Source organism: Salmo salar, chromosome ssa05, assembly GCF_905237065.1.
Source record: "Salmo salar chromosome ssa05, Ssal_v3.1, whole genome shotgun sequence".
NCBI classification, from domain to species: Eukaryota; Metazoa; Chordata; class Actinopteri; order Salmoniformes; family Salmonidae; genus Salmo; species Salmo salar.
This window is the reverse complement of record NC_059446.1, coordinates 72,970,704-72,987,075: the sequence shown is the minus strand read 5'-3', so window position 1 is coordinate 72,987,075 and position 16,372 is coordinate 72,970,704. Positions and strand designations below refer to the sequence as shown.

The 16,372-nt window shown below is 42.5% G+C and overlaps 1 pseudogene; it reads left to right on the top strand.

Annotated features, from left to right (window-relative positions):
- Positions 1–214: 214 nt before the first annotated feature.
- The window catches only part of LOC106605817 (voltage-dependent calcium channel gamma-4 subunit-like), a 43,399-nt pseudogene continuing 27,241 nt past the window's right edge, over positions 215–16,372 (top strand).

The window sequence follows — 16,372 nt, the reverse complement described above, 5'->3', positions numbered from 1 at the left end:
AATTATTATTAGGCGCGGGAAAACAGGGCATTTTTCCTTCTGTGGTCTCGAGTCACCATCTTACCAAAAATAGTCTACGGTTACCGTTTTTATCCCCTCCCCTCTACACAATTATGCGTGGCATCTCTCTCTCTCTCTCTCTCTGCGGAACTGTGCTACCGCAATGCTCACAGCCCTGCATTTCTTTAGACAGCGGTGGAAATGGTCATCATATTTTTGTTGTTGTATGAAAATAAAAAAACAATCCAGATGAATCTCCATCCTGCCGACCTTCAACAACATATCGACATCAATAACACTCTTAACTTGGTCATGGCTAGCATGCTATTTAGGCGTGCACGCAACTGACGCACGTACACACACGCGCCAATAACCACATGTAGAAAAATGATGATTGCCAAAAGACTGTGGTTTTAGCATCTGTGTTGCCCCAAACAGAAGAGCCCTGTTGTAGCCTACAAGCACAACAGCAAATGAATAGCCAGCTTATTCTGATTTTCGAGTAGCCAAGCTTATCCGTTCACATCACTGAAGAGTTCGGTCGGATGCGACAAGTTGCTTACGTCGAGGGCTCGGTGTGAGAGATAGATAGAGGAACGGACGGGCAGACAGAGCGAACTAGCACTCGTGCGACTGGAGGGGAGGGGAGACGCATTCTCACCGAGTACACACACGCATTGGCTACATCTACTGTAGACAAATCCGTGTTTCACTGATGTGTGTCTGTGTATCCGCTGTATATCTGTTAAAACCATTTCATCATATGGCTGAGTTATGTTTAGTAGAGAAAAGACATACAGTTTCTTACACGGTATTTTTTTCACCTAATTTTGTCTTATTACCCCCCTGTTTGTTATTTCGAGGCCGTTATTTGTCGTCCACCCCCCTCTCTCTCTTTTTCTCTCCATCTCCTTTTCCTCTCTTTGGGAGTGCGACGGTCTTCGAATAAGCTTCTGAAATAATAAGCCTGCAGGTAAGACTTGTCTATAAGATTATTTACATTCGGGGCTTGTAATTTAGGTTATAATATTGGTCCTTTTTAAGTGCTTGTATTTGGTTTAACGAAAAACCAATCAATCGATGGCTATTTGCAAGCTACATTCTCCTACCAATTCGTTTCACGCTGCTCGCAACTCACTGCAACAGTAACAGACCATGAATGTAGGCAATTATACGTCCAATTAATGTGCCTTTGTTCTGCAAATTACAATACAAGAGCAGAAATTATGCTTCGAATGCAACTACATATTATCCCTATAATATCGCGTTTGAGCGCGGGCGACAGCGCATCCATATAAATCCGTGTATACAGGTGTTTAATATGCATGTATGAGAATGTCCTGCACATTTTCAATGTGTTTGAGGTCATAGTGTGTGAATGTGTCTTTGATCCTCAGTCTAACGAGTTCTCACGCACTATGCCGGTCGGTCGGTCGCGTAACACTAGGCGTCCATTTTCCACGGTGGAGTCAGTGCAGTCAGTGTGATGTGTATACTGTATTAATGAATGCACTGCGGTCCGCATCGCTGTATTTCAGTCTCTCCATGCTCTCCGTTGCGGCTCTGTCTGTCGTGCTGTATCGAACATGTGTCTGTATGGCATTGCTTTCATAACATCCATCCTTCACACTGTCTATCTCTGCCTGAATGCTCAAGTGCGCCAATAACTATGGAAGCCTATATTAGTTTCATGCTGTAGCCTAAATGCACCGCATGATCTTATGGGCATGTCATTTGTGACCATCTTGTTTTGAGGCCTCTGCCTCTTCTCCCCAGAGGACCACCACACATGCCTTTTTTCTCTTAGATCCATACATAACTATTAATCCCACACATAGGTTGTTCAATCATGAATTCTCCATATGATTATGAAAGCTGAGGTGGAATGGTGTGCCCAAGTGGTATTTCACATTAGTGTGTGTTTAAGTGTCTAGAATGCAGAACAGCATCTTTGGTATGACATGTAGCTCATAAGTATTTGTATTTTTTCTCTATAAATGGCCATTTGCTCAGTTGTCACCAACATAGGCCTCTCTCTCTCTCTCTCTCTCTCTCTCTCTCTCTCTTTCTCTCTCTCTCACTCTCTTTCTCTTTCTTTCTCTCTCTCTCTCTCTCTTTCTCTCTCATGCTCTCTCTCTCTCTCTCTCTCTCTCTCTCTCTCACTCTCTTTCTCTCTCTCTCTCTCTCTCTCTCTCAAAAATTTCTGCAGCTCTGTTTTCTCCTGACCACACAGCATCCCCCTCAGACATGCTCTCTGTATTGGTTGTTGTTCTGTGATGATGTGTGTGACTGTCCAGAGGGGCCTTGCTCTTCCATGCATGTAGCCATCTACTGCAGCTGCAGCACTGTCAGGAACCATGCCATTGCATCGTCTGACCTCTTGATATAATAACATAGTCCAAGTTGTTGGGCTGATACATTCACAATCCACTACAATAATAGAGCTTTATATGGTGGTCATAATTATAGCATAATTACTTTCTCCTGATTCATTTCCCTCAGAATATTAGGACTGCGGTCTGTTCACCCTTTCTTATAGCAGCCCTGTAAGCTTGAACAGGGGTTCCCAAAGTTTTTCACTCTGGGCCCCCCTTCCAGCATTGGGGAACATTGTGTGTTATAAATAGCTCGCTAAGTTATGCTATGACTGACACGACAAGAGGAACTGATGATGCACTACCGAATTTTGAAATTGTACCTTGTGCATTCTACTATTACAACTTGAAAGAGTAAGTTTAAAGCCGGTCTGAGTTCCTTTAAAAAAAAAAGTATAATAATTTGGGGGAGGGTGACCCCCCACCCCCCCCAACCCCTCCACCCCCGTGTCGACCCCTCGCTCCACAGTTTGGGAACCACTGTGATAGAGCACCTATGGGAAGTTGAGCTAGCTGAATAGAGTTGTAGACTGTGAGCTTGCTGGATAGACTTGTAGACTGTGAGCTAGCTGAATAGACTTGTAGACTGTGAGCTAGCTGGATAGACTTGTAGACTGTGAGCTAGCTGAATAGACTTGTAGACTGTGAGCTAGCTGGATAGACTTGTAATGCATTTAGAAGCCCTCCACATTGAGAGCTGTTTGATTTATTGTCACTCACCAAACTGCTTCTCAATTGTCTGTTGTTCAGTGTTCTATGCAGCAAGGTAAAATCCATGCTACTACGCTGGTGTATTGGTGAGACCCAGTAAGATAAAGATCCATGTCAACTCAACCCCTGCTACAGTTTGTCTATAGTACTAATCAACTAGTTGAATCCGGCAGGGGCGCAACTTTCACTGGGGAGGTTCCCCCCCATATTCTGAAATTGTATTTTAGTCCCCCCCAGTTTTATCATTGGAATGTGGTAGAATCTGAGGCAACGGTGAGCTTTAGGACCATGTGGACGCCTCCGAGCAGTCGGGTAGGCTGTTTGGAGTGTTTATCCGACTGGATACATTTTTGTTATATAAAAAAGATTTTGTCCCCCCACTTCTAAAACCAAAGTTGCGCCCCTGGAATGAGGTGTGTTGTAGATCTGCAGGTCTCCCATAGATAATCAATAATAGATATGCAGTACCCCATAGATATTACATTTACATTGAACAGATAGTACTGTTTGATCAGTTTGAGATTTAATGTCATAGTCAGTTTACGACAAACCAAAGGGACCTTCTGACAATTAGACAGAGACATCCAGGCCTCCATGTATCCAGCACGTGTCTTTAAACGGCATGATATATAAGTGTTACGCACTAATTAATCACACTTTTCTTAGGTGATTCATAGAAAGTGTAATTCTTTATGACATAGGTTTATAGAGGGCCCTATCAGTTCCACTTATCTGACTCTCAATCTGTCATCAGTTACTGTTCTGGTGTTACTGAGGCCAGGCCTCTGCTCTGTCTAGCTCTGCTGCCTGCCTTACTGGGGATCATTATAGGCCGCTGACCATTGTCCTTTTCCTTCTCTGTTTGAGGACACTGTTTCCAGGTTGCTCTGATTGAGGTGCTGGGTCATTCCATCTAGGAAATGTGGCTCCAATTGGTTTCTGTTTGTAATCTTGGTGTTGGGCATGTTTGAATATACATTTTTGTTCAAAATGACAAATTGCTTTACATTGAAAGGGGGAACTCACTTCATCCAATGTCAATGTGGAACACCCACTACACAATGAGGAGCACTAGCCTAGGGGTAAAAGTTATATCAGCCAATTTATGGGTGACCTAGAACAGTTGGACAGAATATCTGAAACTTTTGAACATTTCCTCTTTCTTTTCCCCTTTCCATCTCTTTTCTTGTCATTTCACTATACTGTAATTCCAGTCCCAGGAAGGAATGATTTCTTCTCCCCCCGTCTCCCTTTCTCTTACTCCCTCTGTTTCTCTCTTTAGTGAAACGCAGTAGTTGAGTTGTGCAATGATCATAATTTCTGTCATGCAGCAATTGTTCAGAGGATCAATGCTGTTGTAGCAGGGCTGCCTTTTATGACTATGGTTCTGGGCTCCCATTCTTCTCTCCAGACTCTCCTTACCCAGCCTCTCCTTACCCAGCCTCTCCTTACCCAGCCTCTCCTTAACTAGCCTCTCCTTACCCAGTCTCTCCTTACCCAGCCTCTCCTTACCCAGCCTCTTCTTACCCAGCCTCTCCTTACCCAGTCTCTCCTTACCCAGCCTCTCCTTACCCAGCCTCTCCTTAACAAGCCTCTCCTTACCCAATCTCTTCTTACCCAGCCTCTCCTTACCCAGCCTCTCCTTACCCAGCCTCTCCTTACCCAGTCTCTCCTTACCCAGCCTCTCCTTACCCAGCCTCTCCTTAACCCGTCTCTCCTTACCCAGCCTCTCCATACCCAGCCTCTCCTTAACCAGCCTCTCCTTAACCAGCCTCTCATTAACCAGCCTCTCATTAACCAGCCTCTCATTAACCAGTCTCTCATTAACCAGCCTCTCATTAGCCAGCCTCTCAGTAACCAGTCTATCCTTAACCCGTCTCTCCTTACCAGACTCTCCTTAACCAGCCTCTCCTTACTCAGACTCTCATTATAGTGTACCTAGTCTCTGCAATCTCTCCCCCAGTCTCTTCCCAGTCTCTCTCAAGTCTCTTCCCCAGTTTCCAACCAGTCTCTCCCCAGACTCTCTCACTCTCTCCCCAGTCTCTCCCCAGTCTCTCCCCAGTCTCTCCCCAGTCTCTCTCCAGTCTCTCTCCAGTCTCTCTCCAGTCTCTCTGTCTCTCCCCATTCTCTCCCCAGTCTCTCTCCAATCTCTCTCCATTCTCTCCCCAGTCTCTCTCCAGTCTTTTCTCATCTCTTTCCAGTGTCTCTCCAGTCTTGCGTCCCCAGTCTCTTTCCAGTCTCTCTCCAGTCTTTCCCCACTCTCTCTCCAGTCTCTCTCCAGTCTCTCTCCAGTCTCTCCTCAGTCTCTCTCCAGTCTTTCCTCAGTCTCTTTCCAGTCTCTCTCCAGTCTCTCCCCAGTCTCTCTCCAGTCTCTCTCCAGTCTTTCCTCAGTCTCTTTCCAGTCTCTCTCCAGTCTCTCCCCAGTCTCTCTCCAGTCTCTTCCCAGTCTCTCTCCAGTCTCTTCCCAGTCTCTCTCCAGTCTCTTCCCAGTCCCTCTCCAGTCTCTCTCTCCAGTCTCTCGCCAGTCTCTCCCCACAGTGTCTCCCCAGTCTCTCCCCAGTCTTTCTGCAGTCTCTCACCAGTCAAATGTGTCTCACGTCGTCTACTGATTGAGAGAGGATCAAGTCTTTCTATCAGCGCAGCCAATGTCTGCTTATAGTGCAAGCGCATCATGCCTGCTCCACTTCCTCATTGCTAGCTGTAGCCTGTCCTGAGGAAACACTGCTCTCACTGGGAGTCTGGGCTGCATCACCACTTATTATGCTGCACAGAAGTTAACACACTTGAATAATGCAACACGGCATGTAGAAATGTTTCAACTGGGAGTCTGTTCGCATGACAATGTCCATTACAGTCTAGAACACTTTACAATGCAAGAAGATGCTGTTAGCTTCCAGCTTTGTAGGCTAACTTTCATTGCTAGCTTACAAGTGAAGCTAACATCAATTCACTACCATGGTACCTTTTTTGCAAACCATTGAGCAAAATATTGCTGATTTTAAAGCTGATTGTCACCAAAAACTTGATTAATTCACTTTCGCCTCACATCTCCAGCCTCGAACTGACTGTGTGTGTGAATGACGTCATGGGTCTGAAAAAGACAGCAATAACTTTTATAAAATAATTCCCAAATGGAAGAGAAACATTTTGTTTTTCATCTGTAGCCAAAACAAGCTCAATAACTCAATGCATGCACACTTGAGGTTGACCGATTATGATTTTTCAACGCCGATACCGATTATTGGAGGACCAAAACAAACCGATACCGATTAATCGGACGATTAATTTTTTTGATTGTTTTTTATAAGATAAGTTTAATGCTAGCTAGCAAATTATCTTGGCTCATTGCAGCCACAAGGTCCTTTTGATGCTGCACTCGCGTAACAGGTGGTCATTCTGGAGTAAAAATTCTGGTATCGTGACAACACTAATACACATCTACTAATACACGTCAAGGCTCACGTAAATGTATGTGATTACAAACAGCTGTAGTTCCTGGTTTGGGATTTTCCTCATTGATTATTTGGACGAATCAAGATTGACAAAGGCAGTGCATAAAACTGGTGCAGTGATTTTATAGCCTTGTGCGGATGATAAACTGTTTCCACTAGATTCCACAGCCACAAAGTCAAAATTGAATATATTGTAAAAATGTTTGAAAACAAAAATGCTTTTTTCGCCATGATAAATGTAGGTGAAATTAGCTGAAGGGGGGCGGGGGGGTTGGCTGAGTTTTTCATCCCATTCCCGTTCTGGTCTCAGATCCACAATGAACATCTATCTCAGAGTTCCAATGGAGGACTTCACACACTGCAGTGTAAATACAGTTGAAGTCGGAAGTTTACATACACTTAGGTTGGAGTCATTAAAACTCATTTTTCAACCACTCCACAAATTTCTTGTTAACAAACTATAGTTCTGGCAAGTCGGTTAGGACATCTACTTTGTGCATGACACAAGTAATTTTTCCAACAATTGTTTACAGACAGGTTATTTCACTTATAATTCACTGTATCACAATTCCAGTGGGTCAGAAGTTTTACATACATTAAGTTGACTGTGACTTTAAACAGCTTGGAACATTCCAGAAAATGATGTCGTGGCTTTTGAAGCTTCTGATAGGTTAATTGACATCATTTGAGTCAATTGGAGGTGTACCTGCGGATGTATTTCAAGGCCTACCTTCAAACTCAGTGCCTTTGCTTGACATCATGGGAAAATGACACAGGACTGATGGTAGCGCTCACCTTGTCTTCTCTGAACAAGCTTTTTACCGGATGCCCAAAACAATCGGAAAGGGGATTCATCAGAGAAAATGACTTTACCCCAGTCCTCAGCAGTAGAATCCCTGTACCTTTTGCAGAATATCAGTCTGTCCTGATGTTTTTCCTGGAGAGAAGTGGCTTCTTTGCTGCCCTTCTTGACACCATGCCATCCTCCAAAAGTCTTCGCCTCACTGTGCGTGCAGATGCACTCACACCTGCCTGCTGCCATTCCTGAGCAAGCTCTGTACTGGTGGTGCCCCGATCCCGCAGCTGAATCAACTTTAGGAGACAGTCCTGGTGCTTGCTGGACTTTCTTGGGCGCCCTGAAGCCTTCTTCACAACAATTGAACCAATCTCCTTGAAATTCTTGATGATCCGATAAATGGTTGATTTAGGTGCAATCTTACTGGCAGCAATATCCTTTCCTGTGAAGCCCTTTTTGTGCAAATCAATGATGACGGCACATGTTTCCTTGCAGGTAACCATGTTTGACAGAGGAAGAACAATGATTCCAAGCACCACCCTCCTTTTGAAGCTTCCAGTCTGTTATTCGAACTCAATCAGCATGACAGAGTGATCACCAGCCTTGTCCTCGTCAACACTCACACCTGTGTTAACGAGAGAATCACTGACATAATGTCAGCTGGTCCTTTTGTGGCAGGGCTGAAATGCAGTGGAAATGTTTTTGGGGGATTCAGTTCATTTGCATGGCAAAGAGGGACTTTGCAATTAATTGCAATTAATCTGATCACTCTTCATAACAATCTGGAGTATATGCAAATTGCCATCATACAAACTGAGGCAGCAGACTTTGTGAAAATTAATATTTGTGCCATTCTCAAAACTTTTGGCCACGACTGTACATCACCTGTGTTTTCCTGTCATGGAAATGAACTAGCTGGTGTATTGCATGATGTGGTGGTGCTGTATATCAGTGTGATAAATCAGCCCTATGGTATCAGAGACATAAAGCCACTCTGCCTGTGTAGAGTCACTGAGTGTAAAGAGCAGAGATAAAAGACTTCACAGGACCGCCTCCTCCTTCTGACTGTCATGCTCAGTGAACAACAGTCACACAACATGGGCCCCCTGCCTGTGTGTGTGTGTCCTTGTGTGTGTGTGCGTGGGCCCATGACAATGTAGTTGGCTAAAGCACTTTCCATTGATCTACTGTAAAGTGATGGAGTGTTAATGGTTTAGATGTTTAGATGATGTTTATATTGACTGTATATTATGCTCGTGTGTGTGTGTGTGTGTGTGTGTGTGTGTGTGTGTGTGTGTGTGTGTGTGTGTGTGTGTGTGTGTGTGTGCGTGTTTCTGTGTGCATGCCCACATTGCTGTTGTTTGTGTTGTCTCTGTATCATCCAAATAGACTCTTCATAGGCATATAAGACTCAGTTTTACAGTGTAAAAGTGCTGATCAGTGGTCATATAAGACTCAGTTTTACAGTGTAAAAGTGCTGATCAGTGGTCATATAAGACTCAGTTTTACAGTGTAAAAGTGCTGATCAGTGGTCGTATAAGACTCAGTTTTACAGTGTAAAAGTGCTGATCAGTGGTCGTATAAGACTCAGTTTTACAGTGTAAAAGTGCTGATCAGTGGTCATATAAGACTCAGTTATACAGTGTAAAAGTGCTGATCAGTGGTCATATAAGACTCAGTTTTACAGTGTAAAAGTGCTGATCAGTGGTCATATAAGACTCAGTTTTACAGTGTAAAAGTGCTGATCAGTGGTCATATAAGACTCAGTTTTACAGTGTAAAAGTGCTGATCAGTGGTCGTATAAGAGCCAGGCGCTAAAATAGAACTTGCTTGACGTGTTGTAAGTCCCACCTCTCCCATTTAATCATTGGTTTTCAGGAGCATACAAACCCACCTTGGTATTTGTAAGATGAACGAGGAGAGATTAATCACAGATAACTAACTAAAAACGAACAGTTTCACCTTTTATCTGTAGATTAACACTTGAAGCGCTGAGAGCATCATTTTAAGGTCATATGAATTTAACATTTTAATTACTCTGCCATTTTCAAAGTTACACCCGCCCCGTCCTTAACTTTTCTTAACTTTTCCTAAATAAGTCTATTCAACACACTGCCTTTGTTAGAATTTCCATAACTAAGCAGTTTTAGGAGGACATGCCCCCCCCCTTCCTTCACCTGACAGTTGGCTGCTATCTGACAATGGTCTACTGTACACCTAAACTAGATCAAAACTAATTTCAAACATAGGCCTATAATAATAGATGTAGCCTAAAAACAGGTTTAAATTGACAATAGTCTGATGGGTGACAATATTATCAATTGCCTTGTGAATGAAGAGATTGCAGTGCAGTATGAGTAATTGACAAAGGGAACAGAGCTTACCAGAAAGCAACTTTTTTTTAAATCATCCTTCCTGCAGGTACGACATTTTAATTTCATAACCAATTGGAAAGAGCAGGTTAGAATGTTTCTAAAACACATACTGTACATTTGCCAAGCAACGCTTAAAATTAAGGCAAGGGCTCTATTTCAAAATGTAGATTATTATATCCGCTATTCCATGCGATCTATAATTGAACACTTGCAGCAGCATAGCCATATCCTACTAAGCACAGACTAGTAACATAATACAAGTTAAAATATGCTGTTCTGTTCATTTGAAATACAATACATTTTGTAAGTTTCCTTAAGACCTCCCTTAATGAAATAATAATGCATTTCATTGTGATGGTGTAAAACACTTGAATTGTTTTTACATATAGCCTACAGTAACATTAACAAATGAAAAACATTTGTTACCATATACCTTCATAAACATAACCAAAGGATTATTTTTGCAATAGCATATATGAAATGTATTTATTAGGTTGTTAGAATGCATTGGCTCAGAACAGGATTGCTCAATGTTAATACTCAGAGTAGAGAAACACAACATTTTGTACGATTCCTGGTCCAAATTCTACAAAGAACCAGCAAAAAAAAAAGGACCATATGCATTTCAGGTAAAATAACAACCCATCGTTCCTCTTCCAGCAACATCAAGCTAGCTAAATGTCCATGAACGTTTCATGTGTGTTTTGACATGCTCCCAAATGAATTGGTTCACAGTTGGTTTTGCTATTTTAACCTGCGTGTCATCTGGTGTGGATAGAAAATCAACATGTGTGCGATGGGGCATGTGGACGCACGCGCGTGGCAGGTGTAGTCAGCATGTTACTGTGGGAGCCTCTCAGGTGTTGACTGTCTCCCAGCCAGGCCTCTGCAACTGAAGCTTGCTTTAGAGGTTCCAGGATTCCCTTAACTACAGATCTAGGATCAGACAACTCTACTCCCAGTCCTAACCTTCTCCATAGGGAGATGAAACCATCTGACCCTGTATCAATGGTTAGGGGAAATGTTGGGTTCCTGGGGGTTCCTGATATCAATGTGGAATATTTCTGGTGTTTGAATCACTTTCAGCAGTGTCTTTCTGGCAGGGTTGGCCTCTATTCTGTTTTCATTCGGTTGCACAAAATTATTTCTCAATTAATTAACTACATTTTCAATGCATGTCCTTTATCGGCCAAATTAAAATGTGTTCCTAAGTAGCATATGTAGATTAGAGAGGCACCGTCCAAGGGGGGCAGTGCTGTTCAACCAAACCTGTATTCCAGTATTTCGGTGATAAGTCAGAGATATAGCATTACTCTTCCAGGTCCTGTTTGATTGATGTGCTCTGTGACTAAATGCTTTCCACTGGGTGAAACAAAAATGAATCGCAACTGATTATATAATTTGTCTTTCTCTCTGCATGAACATTTTACTCTATGCATGTGCGCACATGTGCGTGTGTGCATGCATGCGTGCGTGTGTGTCCGTGCGTGCAAGCATGTGAGTGCGTGTTTGTGTGTGTGTGTGTCTGTCCATGTGGAGCCTTGCTCAAGGTGCCAGCTGTGTAGACCCAGGAGTCAGGACAAGGCTCAGGTGTTCCAGCTCAGCCTCCTCCTCCTGCCAGACTCTCATCTGCAGCCTGATCTTACACACAAGCCTCCCTGCTCATAATGACTGTGATGCTTTCAGTTGGTCTGCGTGTTGTATGTTGATAATGTCGTTGTAGTCTTATGAGCCAGGCTTCTAAGCTTCCTGTTTCTGTTCTCAGAGACTTGTCTGGTGAATGAGACTAATGTCACAGAGAAGCTATAGACGCAGAACATCTGTTAGTTTGTCTTCTATTCGCTGTTATGTTCTAATGTATTTTAGTCTATTGCTTCTATTGTGTTGTCATTTGAGTCCTGTAGATTCCACAAAGTATCGCTCACGAGGAATCTATTTTCAGTGCCTATCTATATTTGTATCATTCAGGGATGCAATCATGCCATTATCATAAGTAGAATTGCTTAACAGTGTATCTTAGTAGATTTCGTCCTCCTCCCTTTTGTCACAGATTCCCCTGGTACTGCTGCTCATTCCGTACACCAGTTCCGGAGGTCTACGTCACCGGACTCTAGGCGTCACTGAACTGCCTCATTATGCACACCTGATTCCTATTCCCCTGATTAGTAATTGTATATATGTGCCCTCTGTTCACCATTGTCTTGTCGGTTGTTGTTCCCATGTCCGTTGGTCTTGTGAGTGCCTGAGCTTCGTTGTTTCGGCTTTCATGCTGCGTTTATTGTGTACTCGTTATTACGGGTCTCGTCCCGTGTATTGTTGTGCACTTGTTATTACAGGTCTCGTCCCGTGTATTGTTATTACGGGTCTCGTCCCGTGTATTGTTATTACGGGTCTCGTCCCGTGTATTGTTATTACGGGTCTCGTCCCGTGTATTGTTATTACGGGTCTCGTCCCGTGTATTGTTATTACGGGTCTTGTCCCGTGTATTGTTATTACGGGTCTCGTCCCTTGTATTGTTGTGCACTTGTTATTACGGGTCTCGTCCCGTGTATTGTTATTACGGGTCTCGTCCCGTGTATTGTTATTATGGGTCTTGTTCCGTGTATTGTTATTACGGGTCTCGTCCCTTGTATTGTTGTGCACTTGTTATTACGGGTCTCGTCCCGTATATTGTTATTACGGGTCTTGTCCCGTGTATTGTTATTACGGGTCTCGTCCCTTGTATTGTTATTACGGGTCTCGTCCCGTGTATTGTTATTATGGGTCTCGTCCCGTGTATTGTTATTATGGGTCTCGTCCCGTGTATTGTTATTATGGGTCTCGTCCCGTGTATTGTTATTACGGGTCTCGTCCCGTGTATTGTTATTACGGGTCTCGTCCCATGTATTGTTATTATGGGTCTCGTCCCGTGTATTGTTATTACGGGTCTCGTCCCGTGTATTGTTGTGCACTTGTTATTATGGGTCTCGTCACGTGTATTGTTATTACGTGTCTCGTCCCGTGTATTTATTAGAGGTTTAACCTCGCTCTTTTGTTTGGGTTACATCCCTGTGTTTTTGTATACTTGTTTGTTTTGGGTTTCGTCCCTGTGCCTTTCATGGCATGTTGTGTTTTGGGTGGAGTATTAAAACCCCCTATTATGTATTCCTGCGCCTGTCTCCAATCATTTATACAACATGACACCCTTATGGAACACAGACTAAGGTCCTGAGAGGTTGGCGCATATAGATGGACATGTGATTCCTGACTGGATTTTAGTGAAACCAACTTATTGTGAAAGAAATTCCAAACCTTGGGACTATAAGGTTCTAGCTGACATTTTAGTGAGAAATGAATTAGTCACATACAATAGATCTTTAGATGGTTCTTCATAGATGGTTTAGATGGTTCTCTCTGCATAAACCCATTTGAACGTGATGCTATAACGTTCTATCTTCAATCACAAGCCTGAACAAATACACATGGACCAATCAGAACATACACTACCGTTCAAAAGGTGGCGGTCACTTAGAAATGTCCTTGTTTTCCATGAAAAAATACATGAAATGAGTTTCAAAATGAATAGGAAATATAGTCAAGACGTTGACAAGGTTATAAATAATGATTTTTAATTTAAATAATAATTGTGACCATCAAACTTAGCTGTCCTTCAAACATGTTGCAAAATGGAGTGATAACCTTCCTTCTTCGAGATCCCTTTTACCCTGTACAAATCTCCCACTTTGCCACCACCAAAACACCCCCAGACCATCACATTGCCTCCACCATGCTTGACAGATGGCGTCAAGCACTTTTATTTTTTTGCGTCTCACGAAGGTCCTTCTTTGTGATTCAAACACCTCAAATGTAGATTCGTCTGTCCATAACACTTTTTCCCAATCTTCCTCTATCCAGTGTCTGTGTTCTTTTGCCCATCTTAATCTTTTATTTTTATTGGCCAGTCTGAGATATGTCTTTTTCTTTGCAACTCTGCCTAGAAGGCCAGCATCCCGGAGTTGCCTCTTCACTGTTGACGTTGAGATTGGTGTTTTGCGGGTACTATTTAATGAAGCTGCCAGTTGAGGATTTGTAAGGTGTCTGTTTCTCAAACTAGACACTCTAATGTACTTCTCCTCTTGCTCAGTTGTGCACCGGGGCCTCCCACTCCTCTTTCTATTCTGGTTAGAGCCAGTTTGCGCTGTTCTGTGAAGGAAATTGTACACAGCGTTGTACGAGATCTTCAGTTTCTTGGACATTTCTCGCATGGAATAGCCTTCATTTCTCAGAACAAGAATAGACTGATGAGTTTCAGAGGAAAGTTCTTTGTTTCTGGCCATTTTGAGCCTGTAATCGAAATCACAAATGCTAATGCTCCAGATACTCAAGTACTCTGAAGAAGGCCAGTTTTATTGCTTCTTTAATCAGAACAACAGTTTTCAGCTGTACTAACATATTTGCAAAAGGGTTTTCTAATGATAAATTAGCCTTTTAAAATGCTTAACTTGGATTAGCTAACACAACGTGCCATTGGAACACAGGAGTGATGGTTGCTGATAATGGGCCTCTGTACGCCTATGTAAATATTCCATTAAAAATCTGCTGTTTCCAGCTACAATAGTCATTTACAACATTAACAATGTCTACACTGTATTTCTGATCAATTTGATGTTATTTTAATGGACAAAAAAAAAAATCTTTCAAAAACAAGGACATTTCTAAGTGACCCCAAACCTTTGAACGGTAGTGTATTCTCCCTCTAAGTAGGGTCTAGGCTAGTCTAGCTAGCAACAATGGCACATAAGCAATAAAACAACGCTGTCACATCCTTGTTCAGTGATGACAAATTAATCTAATGACCATAATACATGTCTTAATGTATTTTAGGATGTGTGCCTACTTTATCTTGATACAATAGTGCTATTGAATTATGTATTCAAATAGCTACAGTCTTCTTAAAAACTGAACATGTGTAATTCAGAAGTTTCAGGTAGAACCTTATGGTTGAACCCAGATTGACATTTCAGAGCCACAAGGTTCTATGTGCGATTGCACCCCCCTAAAAAAATGATTTACAAATGTCTCACGATTTTGATACTCTGCACTTTAGGTACCTTTAAGATGAGGACCCTAATGGGTTATAAAAAATAATTCACTAAAAAACTGTTTTGAGATCTGGGATGTGAAAACTTTGATGCTCAATATCTCAGAATTACAGTATGCTTTGCGCAGATAGAGTCTTGTAGTCCCAAGGTCATGAATTGACTCTGAACTCTGAACTCTGTGAATCTCTAACTGTGGTGTGTAGGCTTAGGCTTGGCACCTTACTGGACAGAATGTTCTCTAGTGTGTTCACTTTCCAGTCACGTACAGATGTAGGATCTTCATTTGAGCCAGTTTGCTACAGCAGGAAAAGAATCCTGCAGCAACAGGAAATGTGAATTATTATGTGGATTATAATTAATGGACATTTTTGTAGGGGTTGATACATTTTCCATAAGAGAAAATCAAGTGGGAATTACAAACTTCAGAAGCCTTTTTAAACCTTAAATACACAAGTTTTATATGTCCTGTATAGCAAGAAAGTTCTCATGCATCAGGGTGATCAAATTAAGATCCTACTTCTGTAGACCTTCTGCACTTCACGTGTGTGAAGAAAGTTATCATAGCCGTCATAATTTATTCAAAGAGCAATTTGGTAGTTGATCTGTGCAATGAATAGCTAATGCTGCAGCTGCTAAAATATCCATATCTCCTTTGTGATTTATGGGCCTGTTTTTGGAAGGAGCAGTTTATGTATTTACTTTTCATATTAGTGAAGGTGATCTGTTGTGCGATTAGGATCCACTTCACATCACTAATTCTTGTTCGATCATAAATGCAAAGACAACACTTGTCTATAACGTTATATTGGATTATAATGGAATCTACAGAGAAACATTTTATTCTACCTCTCCCCTTTTCTCTCTCTCCCTCTCTCTCTCTCTCTCTCTCTCTCTCTCTCTCTCTCTCTCTCTCTCTAACTCTTTCTTACTCACGCTCTCTCGCTCTCGAACTCTCTCGCACCCTTCCCTCCAATCTTAATTATTGAAGGGAAATAAAAGATTGTCCATAATTAAATGACACTAGACACAGGGGAGCTGAGGCTAAGGGGAATAACTCAGCAGCTTGTTAGTAAGGTCATTCACTACATGCTCAGAGGCATGGGATACAGAGGGAATCTCTTCAATAAAATCATTTGGTTTGTTTTTAAGGTCACACAAAACCACTCTCTCTCTCTCTCTCTCTCTCTCTCTCTCTCTCTCTCTCTCTCTCTCTCTCATGCACACACACACACACACACACACACACACACACACACACACACACACACACACACACACACACACACACACACACACACACACACACACACACACACACACACACACAGAAAGAGGGGAGAGGGTCATCTGTAGCACAATGAAAGAGGGGAGGAGGTCATCTGTAGCACAATGAAAGAGGGGAGGGGGTCATCTGTAGCACAATGAAAGAGAGGAGGAGTCATCTGTAGTACAATGAAAGAGGGGAGGAGTCATCTGTAGCACAATGAAAGAGGGGAGGAGTCATCTGTAGCACAATGAAAGAGGGGAGGGGGTCATCTGTAGCACAATGAAAGAGGGGAGGGGGTCATCTGTAGCACAATGA